The sequence below is a fragment of the Schistocerca americana genome, chromosome 7 (genome assembly GCF_021461395.2).
Source record: "Schistocerca americana isolate TAMUIC-IGC-003095 chromosome 7, iqSchAmer2.1, whole genome shotgun sequence".
NCBI classification, from domain to species: Eukaryota; Metazoa; Arthropoda; class Insecta; order Orthoptera; family Acrididae; genus Schistocerca; species Schistocerca americana.
Window position 1 is genome coordinate 408,316,285 of NC_060125.1, and position 16,775 is coordinate 408,333,059.

Genomic DNA, 16,775 nt, shown 5'->3' on the forward strand with positions numbered 1-16,775 from the left:
ACGTGATACTACCGCCAAGTGTATGTGTGTATATCGTTGTGCAATGACTATTGTCACATCAGTGTGCATGTCCTTTGTTATTCCAAAAGATTTCTGGAGACTGCTACTTCTGCATGTTTCTTTAAAAATTCCTAATTGCTTTTGCACTGTTTAAACATTCTGACAGTAACAAGGTCGTATGCAGAAACTAAGCCCTCTGTTGTAATGTTAGTTCCTTCTAATTTGAGTGGTTGGTCTGCTGTTAAGTTCCGACTTTACTTTGCGCTATTCTAAACCTACTTTTTCTGAGATGCTTTGCATAGTCTCATTGTTTTAGTTAGAGAAAACCCTAAAGGAACAAACTCTAAATTAAAGTGTAGAGGAGAAATTTCGGAAAGCTTTGAAATCAGCGTTTCAAAATTATTTCCTTGTATTTTAAATTACGGACCTTTCTTTATAGTTGGAATGATTTTGTCGGTATCTTGTACCTTTAGAATCTGGAGAGTCACCTACAGGGTGCTAGTTCTGCAAGGTTCGCAGGAGAGCTTCTGTAAAGTTTGGAAGGTAGGAGACGAGGTACTGGCAGAAGTAAAGCTGTGAGTACCGGGCGAGAGTCGTGCTTCGGTAGCTCAGTTGGTAGAGCGCTTGCCCCCGAAAGGCAAATGTCCCGAGTTCGAGTCTCGGTCGGGCACACAGTTTTAATCTGCCAGGAAGTTTCATATCAGCGCACACTCCGCTGCAGAGTGAAAATCTCATTCTGGAAACATCCCCCAGGCTGTGGCTAAGCCATGTCTCCGCAATATCCTTTCTTTCAGGAGTGCTAGTTCTGCAAGGTTCGCAGGAGAGCTTCTGTAAAGTTTGGAAGGTAGGAGACGAGGTACTGGCAGAAGTAAAGCTGTGAGTACCGGTCGTGAGTCGTGCTTCGGTAGCTCAGTTGGTAGAGCACTTGCACGCGAAAGGCAAAGGTCCCGAGTTCGAGTCTCGGTCGGGCACACAGTTTTAATCTGTCAGGAAGTTTCATATCAGCGCACACTCCGCTGCAGAGTGAAAATCTCATTCTGAAATTTGAGTGTTACAAAGTCTTTTCTAGTGGTATTTGTCTGGACTGACGCCTTCTACGGAAGTGAAACGTGGACATAACAGTTCATACAAGAATAGGATAGGAGCTTTTGAAATTAAGTAACGTTTTCTCTCTTTGTTTTAAATAAAGGTCTACTGTTCTTCATTTTCGTGTGTCTATGTATTGTAATGTGAGCGTTCTTTTAACAGGACACTGCAAATGATATGGTTATATTAACACCATGTGATGAAAGGAGTCGGCAAATCCATGTGACACTGTGTAGTTTTATTCCAATTAACGTTTACTAAAAAAAATTTAAAAACCTTCAACTGTATACTAAAGAAGCTATCAGATGAAACTCTGTATTATGCAGTGCAATGGGTAGTGCTACAACGCGCTACGTTACAGTAAGTATCTTGTAACTCTTATTTTACGAAGTAACAGAGTAAAAACCCTGCTTAGGATTGCAAACTGAACTTTGGAAGAATAAACGCTCAAAATTCTTCTGTTAAAATGCCCTGCAAATTTATTTACCGAAACTAAGTAAAATTCCGACAGTGCAATGCGGTGACACTCGATTGCAAAGTAAATTTTGAGTGAGGGGATGGTGAAAGAAAAACTAAATCTTCTGAAGGTATAGAAGACACTAGCGTTTAGAAACAAACTGTATTACGAAGTTGATTTTTAACGATTACAATAATGTTTACAATATTAACTTTTAATGAAATCGGGAAAAAGTGGTGAATCTATGACTCTGAGCAGATAAAAATCTAGTTTCGACCATCAAACTATTAGACTCGAATGAATAACGCAAAATCATATCGAAAATTTTTCTCAAACGTATCATAAATTACTAGAGAGCAAGAATGCAGAGCCGGCCGGAGTGGCCGTGCGGTTCTAGGCGCTACAGTCTGGAGCCGAGCGACCGCTACGGTCGCAGGTTCGAATCCTGCCTCGGGCATGGATGTGTGTGATGTCCTTAGGTTAGTTAGGTTTAATTAGTTCTAAGTTCTAGGCGACTGATGGCCTCAAAAGTTAAGTCGCATAGTGCTCAGAGCCAAGCAATGCAGAGGCCTGAATATTTTCGCACTTCTAAAATTAACCTTTACAAAACCGTATTTCCAAAAACCAACATCTTCTGCATCTACATCTCTGCGTTCTACTAGCTATTTTCCCAAACAGCGCAGCACCATGACCGACACCAGACCCTTTTACTTAATAAACGTAAATGCTATGTTGGCAACGACAACACTACCGACGACAACCAGTGATAACAATGCTTGCAGTCAGAACATCTGTGGCGTCACATATCGACTATTAAGGTCTTCTGTCTGAAAAATATCCAGCGTGCAAGTATGAAATATGACTCATCGATGAAAAAGAGAGCTCATATCACTCTCATCGACTACCAAAAATAAGCTAGAGGCCTTCCAAGAAGAATGTCGAAGGCGATAAATGGTTAGATAGGGGATCTAGTGCAGAAGTACTGAATCGGATTGAGGGAAGAAAGAATTTAATGAGATACCTTGAGTAAAAGGTATGGGTTGATGGAGCACATCTTGAAGCATCAAGGAATAGTCAGTTCAGTCAGTGGACGGAATAATGGGTGGGGGACGGGAGGTAAAATTTGGAGAGGGATACGAAGGCTTTATCAAAATAAGCAAGTTTTAATCGATGTAGGAGAGAGGAAGAGGCTTGCACGGGCTGATTTGCTTGGACAACTGCATGATAACAGTGTTTGGAATGAAGTCCACAACAATTACAACGACAACAACAATAACGTTGAAGGCGATATTTAGAAATGCCCGTCGGATCCCCACGCCGGACTGCCTCTTCGCCAGGAATGCTCTCGTCCCCAGGTCGGCGCTGGTGTAGAAATGCAGAAAGCTAATAGTACGCTAATGGGAGCGTCTGTTAACGAGGGAATTATGCCAGCTGTTGCGCCCGTTCCGGCCGGCCTGCGAAGACATCTGCGTCGTATTTTCCCCTCACGTGGCTGTCCGACAAGCTGTTAGCTTGCGACTGTCTAGCGGGACGGCCTGCGAAATGCCTTTGTCTTCCAGTTAATACTTATTTTTTACTGACGATTGTGACGAGATATGTTGCATCGAATTTTGATTTATGCTATGCTAAACCTAATAACTGATGATAAGTTAATTAGGGTGGTCCTTACTTTCCCACATTCTTCGGTAGCACCACATTTCACAAGCCTCTAGTCTGTTGTTGTCTAACTGTTTATCGTCCATGTTTCGCTTCCATACATGGCTACACTCCAGACAAATACTTCCAGGAAATACTTCCTAACACTTGAATCTATATTCAATGATAATAAATTTATCTTCTTCAGATATGCTTTTCTTGTCATTGGCAGTCTACATTTTATAACCTCTCCACTTCGGCCATCATCAGTTATTTTGCTGCTGTTTTGCTGCCCAAATAGCAAGTCATTTGCTACTTTAAGTGTCTCGTTTCCTAATCTAATTCCTCCAGCATCACCTGATTTCATTCTACTACATTCCTTTATTATTGTTTTACTTTTGTTGATGTTCATCCCATATCCTTCTTTCAAGACAATGTCCATTACGTTCAACTGTTCTTCCAAGTCTTTTGCTGCCCCTGACAGAATTACGAGGGCTGATCGGAAAGTAAGGTCCGATCGGTCGCGAAATGAAAACCACAGTGAAAACCAAATTTTTTTTATTCGCAACAGTTAGCGACACCTTCCTGCTACCTCTCTAAATAGTCTCCGCTCCGTCTTGTACATCTGTCGTGGCGTTGTACAAACTTTCCAGTACCCTTGTCACAGAAAGCAGCCGCCTATGTTTTCCGCCCCTACGCAGGTCTGCCTTTCGTTGTTTGTGCCAAAATGTTGTCTTCGTTGCCAGCGGTTCATGTGACCACAGATGAAAAACGGAGGGAGCTAATTAAGAGCTGTTCTGTGGGTGATCAGACACTTACCATCGAAAACCCTGCAGGAGCGTCTTCAATGCCCCTGCAGAATGCGGCTGAAAATTGTCTTGAAGAAAGAAACGCATAGCAAATTACGTTATGCGGGGTGCATAGCTTCACGCGAAATCTCTCATCAGATCCACGTACTTGGCTGGAGACACTGTTGTTTTAGGGACTTCTACGTGATCACTTTGCGTCCTGAACTGTAAAGAGCGACGTGAAGCGATCGACAGACACACCAAAGACACTGCCCATCACATCTGTGCAAAGTTCAATCGGATTTTCACAGTGGTTTCCATTTCGCGCCGAATCGGACCTTACTTTCCGAATACGCCTCGTACAATGTCATCGGAAAACCTCCCTGAACTTTAATTACTACTCCAAATTGTTCTTTGGCTTCCTTTACTGCTTGTTCAGTGCACAAATTCAGTAACATCATCGATGGGTTACAACACTGTCTCATAAGCTTCTCAACCACTGCCTCCTTTTCATGCCCTCGGCTCATATAACCGCCGTCTGTACACGTTGTAAATAGCCTGTCGTTTTACCCCTCCTGCCTTCAGAATTTCAAAAAGAGTAATTCAGTCATCATCAAGACCTACTTTGTTGAAATTAAATGCGAGGAACCCATCCTGTAATGGCCGAGAAGTTACATCATGTCACTACATTATTACTGCTTATGTGTGTGTGTGTGTGTGTGTGTGTGTGTGTGTGTGTGTGTGGCAGATTAAAGCTATATGCCGCACCGAGACTCGAACGCGGGACCTTCACCTTTCACAGACAAGTGTTCTACCGACTGAGCTATCGACTCACGACTCACGACCCGTCCTCACAGCTTTACTTTCACCAGTACCTTATCTTCTACCTTCCAAACTTTACAGAAGCTCCCGTGAGACGGTAGCGAGACTAGCGCTTCTGGAAGAAAGGATTTTGCCGAGACGTGGCCTAAGCACAGCCTGGGAGATGTTACCAGAATGAAATTTTCACTCTGTATTGATTGAAGAGTTCATTTAAGTTAAGAGTTTTGACATATTAATTTATTAAGTAAGAATTCAAACACTTCCTACATTACTGGAAAAGAAATTTCGTAAAATCTTGAGGTGACATAAGTGTTTGATCCGAATAAAACGTCACATTATTTAATGAAGTTAAATCTATGCTTAGCTTCTGCAACATGTCCACGTTATTAACCGAAATAAACTCTTCACTCTGCTGCAGAGCAAAAGTTTCATACTGGTAACATATCGTACATATTGTGGGTAAGCCATGAGCCATGAGCGCTAGTTCCGTTAGTTTCACAGGAAAGCTTGTATGAAGTTTAGAAGACAGAAGACGAGGTACTGGCGGAATTAAAGCCATGAGGGCGTGCTTGGGTAGCTCAATTGGTAGAGTAGCTGCCTGCGGAGAGCGAAGGTCCCGGTTCGGGTCTCGGTCCACTGCAGAGTAAAAGTTTCATTATGGAGTATGACAGCAGTGAAGCACAGGCAATATAGTAATAAACAACACGTAGTGACATGATGCAATTTCTTGGACACTGCGGCAGGGGTTCCTCATCTTCAATTTCAAAAAATAGGTCTTCAAATTATTGTTAAAACAAAAGCAAAAAAGCTAGGTGGTGTGCGTGAAGAAACATAAAATTCGAAAAAATACGACCATCCTATGTTTGCATAAAAAGGGTGAGACGGGTCATATACAATATGTACAACAACCAAGAGGGAATAATAAGAGTGGACGATCAAGAACGAAGTGCTCGTATTAAGAAGGGTGTAAGACAAGGCTGTAGCCTTTCGCCCCTACTCTTCAATCTGTACATCGAGGAAGCAATGGTGGAAATAACAGAAAGGTTCAGGAGTGGAATTAAAATACAAGGTGAAAGGATATCAATGATACGATTCGCTGATGACATTGCTATCCTGAGTGAAAGTGAAGAAGAATTGAATGATCTGCTGAACGGAATGAACAGTCTAATGAGTACACAGTATGGTTTTGAGAGTAAATCGGAGAAAGACGAAGGTAATGAGAAGTAGTGGAAATGAGAACAGCGATACTGTTTGAGAGTAAATCGGAGAAAGACGAAGGTAATGAGAAGTAGTAGAAATGAGAACAGCGAGAAACTTAACATCAGGATTGATGGTCACGAAGTCAATGAAGTTAAGGAATTGTGCTATCTAGGCAGTAAAATAACCAGTGACGGACGGACATCAAAAGCAGACTCGCTATGGCAAAAAAGGCATTTCTGGCCAAGAGAAGTCTACTAATATCAAATACCGGCCTTAATTTGAGGAAGAAATTTCTGAGGATGTACGTCTGGAGTATAGCATTGTATGGTAGTGAAACATGAACATGGACTGTGAGAAAACCGGAACAGAAGAGAATCGAAACATTTGCGATGTGGTGCTATAGACGAATGTTGAAAATTAGGTGGACTGATAAGGTAAGGAATGAGGAGGTTCTACGCAGAATCGGACAGGAAAGGAATATGTGGAAAACACTGATAAGGAGAAGGGACAGGATGATAGGACATCTGCTAAGACATGAGGGAATGACTTCCATGGTACTAGAGGGAGCTGTAGAGGGCAAAAACTGTAGAGGAAGACAGAGATTGGAATACGTCAAGCAAATAATTGAGGACGTAGGTTGCAAGTGCTACTCGTAGATGAAGAGGTTAGCGCAGGAAAGGAATTAGTGGCGGGCCGCATCAAACCAGCCAGTAGACTGATGACCAAAAAAAGAATAAAAAAAGAGGGGGGTGGGGGGTGGAGAGCATGAATCTAGCAGCTACCCCATCTTCACTTCGCCACAGACAGCGTGGTGGCTTGCTGATTGCAGATGTGAATGGCGACATTCGCCTGGAAGAAAGTACACTACTGGCCATTAAAATTGCTACACCTAGAAGATATGCAGATGATAAACGGGTATTCATTGGACAAACATATTATACTAGAACTGACATGTAATTACATTTTCACACAATTTGGGCACATAGATCCTGAGAAATCAGTACGCAGAACAACCACCTCTGGCCGTAATAACGGTCTTGATACGCCTGGGCATTGAGTCAAACAGAGCTTGGATGGCGTGTACAGGTACAGCTGCCCATGCAGCTTCAACACGATACCACAGTTCATCAAGAATAGTGACTGGCGTATTGTGACGAGGCAGTTGCTCGGCCACCATTCACCAGAAGATGCCTGTCATCTCGACTGCTAGTGATACGAGGCCGTCGGGATCCAGCACGCGTTCCCTATTACCCCCCTGAACCCATGGATTCCATATTCTGCTAACAGTCATTGGATCTCGACCAACGCGAACAGCAATGTCGCGATAAGATAAACCGCAATCGCGATAGGCTACAATCCGACCTTTATCAAAGATGGAAACGTGATGATACGCATTTATCCTCCTTACACGAGGCATCACAACAACGTTTCACCAGGCAACGCCGGTCAACTGCTGTTTGCGTGTGAGAAATCGGCTGGAAACTTTCCTCATGTCAGCACGTTGTAGGTATCGCCACCGGCCCCAACCTTATGTGAATGCTCTGAAAAGCTAATCATTTGCATATCACAGCATCTTCCTCCTTTTGGTTAAATTTCATGTCTGTAGCACGTCATCTTCGTGGTGTAGTAATTATAATGGCCAGTAGTGTAGATACGAAGTTGATGAACCAGTGGACCACGAACACATAATACTAACAGCAGCCTCGTGGATAATATGACGAAACAGTTTATGCGCAATAAAAGAAGAAAGCTGGGGTCTGGATGTCTCGAACAATGTTCACTGTAGGCCACCTGGTACTTCGTTTAAGCGCTGTGACCATAGAGAGCTTTGTGTCGGTAACAGCGATTCCTCGCTCGCAGGGCGTAGTGCAGGATGTAACTGAACTACGGTAGGGGGCACTTGGAAGTGGACGTAAAGAGACATGTCTTACAGCAAGGAACACGGTGAGGCGGTGGCAGGCTGCGTACCCTGGTAGCAGCCAGAGAGGCGAACAGGCGAGCATCGGTGGGTAGTTGCAGAAGCGGCCGCGAGCAGCGCGAGCGCGGGCGTGGCCCCTCCCAGAGGAATGCTGTGGAGGCAGGTTTCTCGGATTAGGCAGCGCAGTTCGCCCGCCTTTATTTTTTATTTACAAATCGACTTCTTAAACCGGTGCTGCAAGAGGTTTTCGGCTGCTCTTTTTTCGGTGCGGGTCCTAACTCACGGGAGCGGATGGCGGCCCGCAGAGGAGGCGGAGGATAGGGCCAAAAGCTACCGCGGAAAAATTCGGAGCGCTGCGCAGTCTCGGGTAGTCGGGGGGGGGGGGGGGGGGAGGAGGTGGCTGGTAAAAAGAGGGGAAGGGGTGGTCAGGTGGGAGAGGTGGACGGGGCGCTCTGCCCTCGCGCCTGCGACAAAGAGGGAGGGAAGAAGATTCGTCCTTGATGTCCCGCCGATGATCAAAAGACGCAATAGGGGTCGTCTGTGGATACGCTAGGTTACACCTGGGAAGAAGCAGGACGATAGATATTAATCACATAAAGATTATGACAGCAGAATTATCTGGAATCGTCGTGGCACTTAACTGCGCTCTCCGAAACATCTGTTTTGATTTCATAATTTCGTCTGTTGCTGTCGTATTCTGTGTAAACTACTTTCATATTCTTAATCTTTCGTGTGTGTATGTGTTGTATTATGACATGAACTATGTAAATGGTATGCGGAAGTAAACACTTTCTGATAAGAAGAGCAGCGAAATCCATATCAAAGTGTATAACTGTATTGAAATTTACTTTTACCAAAAATAATTAGAAAAAATAAAACACTATACTTACTAAGATATTCTTTGAAATTCCGTGTTGTGCAATGCAGTGAACAACGCTATAAGGCGAGACGTCACAGTGGTTGTTTCACAGTTACAACAAACACATCTAACAGAATTAAAATTGCACAAAAATTACAAATCGAATTTTGAAAGAATAAATGTCCAAATTGTTTTTGTGCAAATGGCCTGTACATATATGTATGTAAAATACATAAAATCCCGAACCGAAATGATACACGCATCAGTATGTAATATTGCACTGTAATAATCAGATTGTCTGGCAAAGTAAATGAGATCTGAATTAAACCTGATAGTAATTTTGAAATACAAAGCTTGACTGTGAACGTTTCTACTGTGTTCTGACTGATGTTAAACTTGCAGTAACAAATTTGATGACTTACGTTGCGACAACGGAAACTCACTACAGCTCGAATGTGATGAACGTAAATACGCGACGCCGCAGCAAACCAGTAAAGGAAATCAATCTCACCCAACGGTGGTGATACTCTTGCTCAAGTGCAATGCAAAAAAAGCAACTATGCTAACCGCATCACACATTAAGCCTGAGCAACTGTGTTCTGCTAAGTGCAATGCGGTGCCACACAATTAAAAAAACAAAATTTTTGTGAGGAGATGGAAGAAACTTAACTTACTGAATGAGTAAAAGAGACTAGCATTAAAAAACTGTATAGTGCAACTCTGATTCCTCAACAATTACAACCATCTTCATAAAATTCACTTCTTATAAAAAATATTACTCTGCAATACTATACGTTACTGAAACGGCAAAAGAGGAGTAAGTTTTGAGTCCAAGCTATGCGAGCAGATAACTTTGTTTAATCAAGTCTCTACAATCAAACTCAGTGACTCCAATCAATACAGAAAAAATCATGGTAAATATTTGCCTTTCTCAAACACGTGACAAGCAGGCAAGCAGTGTAGCAACCACATCAACTGAATTTATTCACACTTCTCAAATCACACTTTACAAAATTACATTTACAAAAAGTAGCACCCCTTGCATTTGTATCTCTGCTAGCTGTTTCGAGACAGCGCAGCAGTGTGACTAACACCCGACTCTGTCAGTTACTTCTCACTGAAAGCTACACTGGCAAAGAAAATGCTAATGACAACCAAATATCAATTGCTTGTACTCAGAACCACTGTGGCGTAACAGTTCGACCACTGAAGACTTAAGCTTGAGAACTATACCCACATCAAAAAAGTTTTGCATCACCCCGGTTCCAAGAACTCCTGAAGATAGACGTTTACTGTGGATATTGTGTCACAGACAAAGTCTCTTTGTCCAGAGATGTCATTAAACCCGCCCAAGGATATAGATAACCATCCATGAGCAGCGCCTATTAGACGGAGGGGGTCCGACAGCCAGTCAGTTCCAGTCATTCCACCAGGAAGGAGGTACACGGCTCCTGTTCTCTGTAGTTCAATACCGCGGTTCGATCGCGTCCGCATTGTTACATTGTGCCAGGAAGGGATCTCAACAAGAGAAGTGTCCAGGCGTCTCGGAGTGAACCAAAGCGATGTTGTTCGGATATGGAGCAGATACAGAGAGACAGGAACTGTCGATGATATGCCTCGCTCGGGCCGTGGAAGGGCTGCTACCGCAGTGGATGACCGCTACCTACGGATTATGGCTCGGAGGAACGCTGACAGCAACGCTGACACCATGCAGCGCGATACAGATGGGCTCAACAACATGCCAAATGGACCGCTCAGGATTGGCATCACGTTTTCTTCACGGATGAGTGTCGCATTTGCCTCCAACCAGACAATCGTTGGAGACGTGATTGGAGGCAACCCGGTCAGGCAAAACGCCTCAGACACACTGTCCAGAAAGTGCAGCAATATGGAGGTTCCCTGCTGTTTTGTGGTGACATTATGTGGAGCCGACGTACGCCACTGGTGAAGGCGCCGTAACGGTTGTACGATACGTGAATGCCATCCTCCGTAACGATAGTGCAGCCATATCGGCAGCATATTGGCGAGGCATTCGTCTTCATGGACGACAATTCTCGCCCCCATCGTGCATATCTTGTGAATGACTTCCTTCAGGATAACGACTAGTGTGGCCAGCATGTTCTCCAGACATGAATCCCATCGAACGTGCCTGGGACAGATTGAAAAGGGTTGTTTAAGGATGACGTGTCCCACCAACCACTCTGAGGGATCTACGCCGAATAACCGTTGAGGAGTGGGACAATCTGGACCAATGGTGCTTTGGTGAAACTGTGGATAGTATGCCACGATGAGTACAGGCATGCATCATTGCAAGAGGACGTGCTACTGGGTGTTTACAACAATCTGGACCACCACTTCTGAAGGTCTCGCTGTATGGTGGTACAACATGCAATGTGTGGTTTTCATGAGCAATAAAAAGAGCGGAAATGAGGTTTATGTTGATCTCTATTCCAACTTTCTGTACAGGGTGCGGAACCGAGGTGATGCAAAATTTTTTGATGTGTGTACAACGTAAAAACATGAAGTATGCTTGATTGTATGAAAAGAGAGCTCACATCACCTTCATTGAATACCAAAACTAAACTATACTGTGTTGATCATAAGAATAAACCTGACGTAAACATTACAAGGTGTATTCTTCGGAGCTTTCTACAATCTCATTGGATTTCGTTGTTTCGTTTCGTGTGGAGGAGAAGACAAGTTGTGTCCAGTATAGTCAAGTACGATGATAAGGATACGTTTGATGCTATGTTACGCGCACAGAGACTGAGCGACAATGTTGCACAACAGCTTTTTCGGCGCATTGAACTTGGGCAGCACAGGCCAGTCACCTGGTCCAACTAAGAAGCAGTGACGTAAGCAGTTGCAGTTAGGACGTAATAAAAGACGAACAGAGAAAAAATACAGCTTCGAATATCATTTAACTTTTAAAAATAGTGAAATAATATTCGTCTGCACTAAGCACACTTTTTAGCTGACCAGACGGAAGGCATAAAATGCTCTCGTGCATAGTATCCTACACTGTAAAGCCAAAGAAACTGCTGAATATCGTGCAGAGTCCCCGCGAGCACGCAGAAGTGCCGCAACTCGACGTGACGTGGACTCGACTGATGTCTGAAGTAGTGTTGGTGGGAACTGACACCATGAATCCTGCAGGGCTGTCCATAAATCCGTAAGAGTATGAGAGGTGCAGATCTCTTCTGAACAGCACGTTGCAAGGCATCCCATATATGCTCAATGATGTCCATCTCTGGGGAGTTTGGTGGCCAGCGGAAGTGTTTAAACTCAGAAGAGTGTTCCTGGAGCCACTCTGTAGCAATTCTGGACGTGTCGGGTGTCGCACTGTTCTACTGGAATTGCTCGAGTCCGTCGGAATGCACAACGGCCATGAATGGATGCAGGTGATTAGAAAGGATGCTTACATACGTGTCACCTGTCAGAGTCGTATCTAGAGGTATTAGAGATACCCATATCCCTCCAACCGCATACGCCCCACACCATTAGAAGGCCTCCACCATCTTGAATCCCCTGCTGACATGTTGGGTCCATGGATTCATGAGGTTGTCTCAATGCCCGAACATGTCCATCCATTCGATACAATTTGAAACGAGACTCGTCTGACCAGGGAACATGTTTCCAGTCATCAACAGTCCAATGTCGGACGCGTAAACGTTTGGTCGTGCAGTCATCAAGGATACACGAGTGCGCCTTCGGTTCCGAAACCCCATATCGATGATGTTTCGTTGAATGGTTCGCACGTTGACACCTGTTGCTGGCCCAACATTGAAATCTGCAGCTATTGTAGGAAGGGCTGCATTTTTGTCACGTTGAACGATTCTTCTCAGTCGTCGTTGGTCCCGTTCTTGCAGGATCTTTCCCGGTCGCAGCGATGTCGGAGATTATATATTTTACCGGATTTCTGTTATTCATGGTACATTCATCAAATGGTCGTACGGGAAAATTCCCACATCATCGCCACCTCGGAGATGCTGTGTCCCAACGCTCGTGCGTCGACTATAACATCACTTTCAAACCCATGTAAATCTTGATAACCTGCCATTGTAGCAACAGTAACCGATCTAATAACTACGATAGACGCTTGTTGTCTTATATACGCGTTGCTGATCGCAGTGCCGTATTCTGTCTGTTTACATACATCTGTATTTGAATACGCATGTCTATACCAGTTTCTTTGGCGCTTCACTGTAATTACAAACAAGAGTGATGAAAATTCCAAACTTAAACACTGGCTAATTTTTCTGAGCGAGCTGTGTGTGATGCAAAAGCATACTACAGTGATTGCACCTATTGTTGAATATTGAAGCCACTGAATGTGTTAATGACAGTGAGTCGTCTCGTAACCTCCTTCCTTATCCAAATCCGAGAAATGCATTTCAGTTCTGGAATTGTCATCCGCTTCGTTGATAACGAGTCTGTCAGCAACGCAATCCACGAAGCCACCCATGCGCCTCATTCTCTCCTTTTTCTTTTATGACTCGCCGTTCTACATCCCGCCAGCATTCGGCAGTGACATGTGCAAAGGCTGCGTGCGTTAGTTCCAGTACGTCTGACAGATTAACAGTCTTATTCTTACTCGCGACAAACCCCTTAACTTGGCTCCAAATCAGTTCTGTTACGTTCACATTGTAATGGTACATTGGCAAATGTAAAAGTGCAGCATTTGCATGGTGCGCTCGATGCTGTGAAAATGATTGTTTGTGATGTTTCCTCGACGCTTGTGATGTTTCTACGACACTTGTCACTGTGGTCCGTGTGAGACTATGGACATAGTCCAAATAAAGAATATTTATTTTCCATTTTTTTCCTAAAAATTAATTTGTTATGTTTTCTTAATTTAAGCAACCTTTATTAACAATCGTTCATAAAATGTCGATAGATAAGAATTTGCTTTTGAAATGAAAATAGGAATTTGGCGTGCAGTATGTAATTAGAAACAAGAAGACCTGCGTCAGTCATAAAAAAAGACAATGAGTTTTACAATTACGAGGTCTAGATATTTCAAATTGAACGAAAAAAAATTAACAAGGCCAGTCTTGAACGAGCGACCTATGAACTGCACTAGAGTATTTCTCTTCTACGCGACCTATTCCGCTATATATCAAATATGTATTTGCGTCTCAACCATATCAAATATAGTCCATCGGAAAACTTCAGAGCAGATTATTTTTCTGTACATTTATGAAAAAAGTATGAATAACCTATTTCTCGGCACTTTTTACATGTGCTCCACACGCATGTTTCACTATGGAGCAAAAAGCAAACTCAGCCATATTCATACTGAGTGTTAACAACGCGACAATCAGAGCACAACAGGTCAGAGACTGAGATTGTACACGATTCTTGAAATAAAAACAATACAGCTAAAGCGTGATTAAGAAAACTGTTGGCTGTCAATCCATTAGAATATCTTAACGTTTCATATAACTTTACATAGTAATAAGATATCTTATCATCACCATAGTATTTTCAAATGGTTCGAATGGTTCTGAGCACTATGAGACTTAACTACTGAGGTCATCAGTCCCCTAGAACTTAGAACTACTTAAACCTAACTAACTTAGGGGCATCACACACATCCATGCCAGAGGCAGGATTCGAACCTGCGACCGTAGCAGTCGCGCGGTTCCAGACTGTAGCGCCTAGAACCCCTCGGCCACTCCGGCCGTCATAGTATTTTCTGCGATAAACTTATGGTGACAGCTGTTTCATACTCATCTAACCCCGATTCCACAACACCATTTAGTACATGCGATTGCGTATGGTTGAGTAATTCGTAATATGTTTATCGTGTTTGCAGTTTTATCATTAAAGCATTTTCACAGTCCCGTTTCTTCCATTAGTGTATGGCTGCAGGTGTTGCGTCTATGAAGTCTTTCTAGGTGCTCATGAATTTTCTTTTTGGGTAGTTGTGCAAAATGTGCTCCAGTGTTTGTTCCGCAGTCGCGTAGGTCATCATCAGTAATTCCCGATTTGGGTAGCGTCGCCAGTTATGATACGATTGACGGAGCTCTGTTTTTTTCTTGGTTGCTTAGTTCCCGGGAGATGGATGATGGGATCTATATTATCTAACTTCCTATGACCATGGAAAAGCGTGCACCGATTTTAGATTATAGCTTTCTTGGGTGAGTTGGCCAGTGTTTACCCAGACTGGTTTTCCAGATTTTAATCGGGTGCGTAGTTAGTTGTTGAATGTTTCATGGATTGGTAAGTCACTGGATCTTTTGAGTTTCACCCATTTACGTGTTACTCCCTGTTGTCGTTGGAGATTTGGAGGGTCCATATTGACGAGTTCCGACAGCAATGGCGCAGGTGTGGATTTAAAAATTCCTGTCATTATCCTAATCGCCCCGATTAGATGGATATCTATTTTTTTGACATGGCTACTTCTGCTCCAAACAGGAGAAAAATATTCGGCGATAGTATACACAAGTTCTTGTGCTGTAGTCCGTAAGGTGTTTGTATTAGATCCATAGCTAGCACCAGCCAGTTTCCTTAATATGTTATTTCTCCATTTTAGCGTCTGTCTTTTTAGTTCTAGGTGTTTCCTAAATGTCAGGGATCTGTCGAGAGACACACTCAAATGTGTGAAGGTCGTGAATATTGTAATTTTTTGCTGCGGAAGATTACACTCAATTCTCTGTTTGCCATCTGCTGGTTAGGTGGCATGAGCTGACTTCCGTTTTATGAGCGTTTGCACAAAGTCTCGACATTTTTTAGTACTGGACGAGTTTTCCTAGATTGTTCGTAAGTGTTTGTTCACTTTCGTCGAATATGTTGGCTTGAGTAGCTATCGCTAGGTCGTCGGTATAGCTAAACTTTATAGAATAGTAGTAACTATGTCGCTGGTGAACGAGCCCTATAGAGGACTATTCTTAATGGTATAGGATTTACTTGTAGTTTCTCTAATGTTAATTCCCGTCTTCCAAGATACAACAGCTGTGTCCACAGGGTTGCAGGCATACGTTCCTGGTTTCACGAACACTCAGGCATATTGTCGTATGTCGACTGCTATCTTGAATGACCCGCTCCTAATCCCATATAAAATTTTTGAGATTATTTGCACCGGCGGGTGAAACGTTCCATCAACATCCCCGCAGTTTAGCAACCCTATGAATTTATTCGTCACTGACTGGCTTCATAGGGATACGACATACCTGAAGAAACTTGCGAAATCTCCCACTACCTGAAATCGAGGTCATTATCAAGGTTTATCTGTCTGAGTTTCTAATATCACCAAAGTGTACTCTTAAATTACTAATAAATCACTATACGCACAGTGGGTCAGAATCCTGAAAACCTGGCCAAAATTACAAAATCTGCTCCAATAGACCGAAAGATGGATATAATAGCGATTTGGACCCTTCTGATAATGATTTTTATAGCAAAAGTGAAAAATTCAAGTGGCGGATTCACTATGGTGAAAACAATCTGGAAAAAAATAATGAAGTGGACAAAAAATGTTTTCGGTGAACATGTATAATTTTAATGGTGAACTTTATTATAAAACTGCCTTTATTACTGTAGCAAATATTGGAAGTTTTGTAAATCTTCTTAATTTTCTTCCTGTTGTTCTTTTTCATCTTCTTCCTCATTGACATCTGTATCCTCTTCATCATTCTCATCCTTAATTCCCAGTAATTCTCTGCAGCAGGTATCAAGGGAGCAACAACTTACGACGGCAAATTTTTTGCTTCCCTGGGAGATGGTTTCCGCAAAGAAGAAATACAGGGCTCAGTTGTTGCCAGAAGTCTCCAGAGCTTATCCTCCATATCTTTCACGTGAGAAGACTTTCAGGCAAATCTTAGGCGATATTGGCTTATTAGCTGGTTTCTCGATTCCTGCGCATCTTCTGACACACGTCCAATTGGAAAATTGTTGAAGCAATTATGGGGTCCATATATCAACGCTCTATGGACTCTTGTTGTACTCTTTGACGCAACGCCTGGCTGTTGCAGTGGCATTTCCAAAATCAGTGTAAATAACGTAATT

General features: G+C 43.0%; 1 non-coding gene across 1 annotated transcript; it reads left to right on the forward strand.

Annotated features, from left to right (window-relative positions):
* Window positions 1-596: 596 nt before the first annotated feature.
* On the forward strand, window positions 597-671 carry Trnas-cga. Its single transcript has one exon. It is a non-coding gene; the product is annotated as a tRNA-Ser (tRNA).
* Window positions 672-16,775: the final 16,104 nt, after the last annotated feature.